At 54.4% G+C, this 2,243-nt stretch overlaps 1 pseudogene; it reads right to left on the minus strand.

Annotated features, from left to right (window-relative positions):
* Positions 1-1,875: 1,875 nt before the first annotated feature.
* LOC112120868 overlaps positions 1,876-2,243 on the minus strand; it is a 14,028-nt pseudogene continuing 13,660 nt past the window's right edge.

Consider the following 2,243-nt stretch of genomic DNA (forward strand, 5'->3'; position numbering starts at 1 on the left):
CTCTGATTGGCGGAGGGCCTTGGGAGGAGTTCTTAGTGGGGTCACATGACCCACTTCTGGAGGGGTCACCCCAACCCAGAAGTCACCCTGGTTGGTCAAAATCTCCTCTCTGGGCAGTCCTGTCGGGACGAAACCCCTCTTGATTGGTAGAGGGTGGTGGGGGGAATTCTTAGAGGGGTCACACAACCCACTTCCGGACAGGTCACCCCCGCCCCGGAAGTCACCCTGATTGGTCAAAATCTCCTCTTGGGGAGGTCCTTTTGGGACAAAACCCCTCCTTATTGGTAGAGGGTGGTGGGGGGAGTTCTTAGAGGGGTCACACGACCCACTTCTGGACCAGTCACCCCACCCCAGGAGTCATCCTGATTGGTCAAAATCTCCTCTCAGGGCGGTCCTATCGGGACGAAACCCCTCCTGATTGGTAGAGGGTGGTGGGAGGAGTTCTTAGAGGTGTCACATAACACACCTTGCTTCCGGTCAGGTGGCACCTTGACCCCGGAAGTAATACCCCCATAGGGTGGGGCTTCCGGTGATAGATGGGAGGGACAAAGGTGTCAAGGGGCGGGGCTTAAGGAGTCAAGGGGCGGGGTTAGGGTTTGATTGACGGTAGGGCCCTTATACTATTCTAACTTAAACAGACAAAGCAAGATTTGAATCAAGCAGTGTTTCACCCTAACGCAGTGGTTCTCAACCTGCGGGCCTCATGCGGCCCAATTAGCACAGAGCTACAGTGCAGTTATGTGCTAAAAAAATCTAGTCCCCGCTGCGTTCGGTAGGGTCCAGGGTCCGAGTCCCAGCTGCCCAGCCCTGCACAGCGAGGTCCAGGTGTCCGGGTCCTGCCTGCGTGGCTGGGTGAGGATGGTTTTAAACTGGGGCCATGACTCGTGCCTGGCCAGGTTCCTGCAGTTTATGTCCATCATGGTGCTGTGATCTCCAGAGGCATGAGGGGAGGGGTGTCAGATTTGCAGTCAGAAAACTCTTCATTGGGAGGCTGCACCAAAGTGGCCCTTTGCCAAAGCGGCAGAAGGTGGGCAGCCCTCCCCTATCCCATGCAAAGGAGGCTGAAATCACCAGAGCTGGGTGGGGTGGTGGAGCCTGGGGGCTGGCCCAGCTGGCATTTCTCAAAGAATAGGGCACAGGCCTGTCTGATGCCAGGCTCTGGGACGAGACCAACAGCTGACACCAAACTATGAGTGGGGAGCAGCGGAGGAGGAAACCACTGCTGAAAGGGCATCTGTTCAGTGGTTGTGGGCAGGGAACTCTATCAGAGGACACAGCTGGAGACACTAAGGGGCGGGACTGTGTGTTTGCTTATTATTCATAACTACAGATAGGTGATCTGTTACTGCTGAGCTCTCCCCAGCTGGGTGCTCTTTACCCGTCCCCTCTAACAAAGCTCTTCTTGTTTCACACACACTCAGTTTGACTTTTAAAGTCTCTCCAGGGAAGATATTTAGTGATCCTAGAAATTTGGTGGGGCAGCTCCAACCGGTGCTATTGGTTACTTTTCAAAAGGAAGCCCTAGATATTTGACCCTGACCTTAGTTGCTGCAGACACCACCCCACAGACCAGGTTACGCACCCAGAACACTTTGGTTTTCAGGCCCTCAGTGTCTGGACACAAAGCCAACACTGGGAATAAGCAGAACCTTTTTTGGGAAAATTTCATTTGAAAAGTGGGTTGAAAAATGGGAAACTGTTGTGTGGCCCTAGCTGTATTTCTACCTTCCCCCTCGCCCGAATGGTCCCAGCCGTGCCAGGGAGTGCCGCCACAAAGGGGAAATACTCAAATTGTCTTCAACAATCAGTTTAATCGGAGCTGTGATCACTAAGCCAAAAATGCTTCCAGGTCCCCTGGGTGGCTGGGCTGGGGTCTCATGCAGGAGCTGTGCCCGGTGCTGGGTTGGGGGTTAACGTGCGGGTTCTATGCAGTGCTGTATTGTGGAGGATGAAGTGGCACTGGCTGGGCTGGCGGTGGAAGCCCTGCCTCTCCTGCAGCCTCTGCATGGGGTAGTTGTTCGCAGCCACGTGGCCATAGCTGGGAGAGCCTAGTGCGTGCAACCACTTGGCAATCAAATTGTTCAGCACCCCATTGTAACTGCATCCCCGGTGCTGGGGCAGAGTGAACCTATGCCCCAATTCATAGATTCATAGATTCTAGGACTGGAAGGGACCTCAAGAGGTCATCGAGTCCATTCCCCTGCCCGCATGGCAGGACCAAATACTGTCTAGACCATCCCTGA

This window comes from Terrapene carolina, unplaced genomic scaffold (assembly GCF_002925995.2).
Source record: "Terrapene carolina triunguis isolate 2854851 unplaced genomic scaffold, T_m_triunguis-2.0 Scaffold90, whole genome shotgun sequence".
Classification (NCBI taxonomy): Eukaryota; Metazoa; Chordata; order Testudines; family Emydidae; genus Terrapene; species Terrapene triunguis.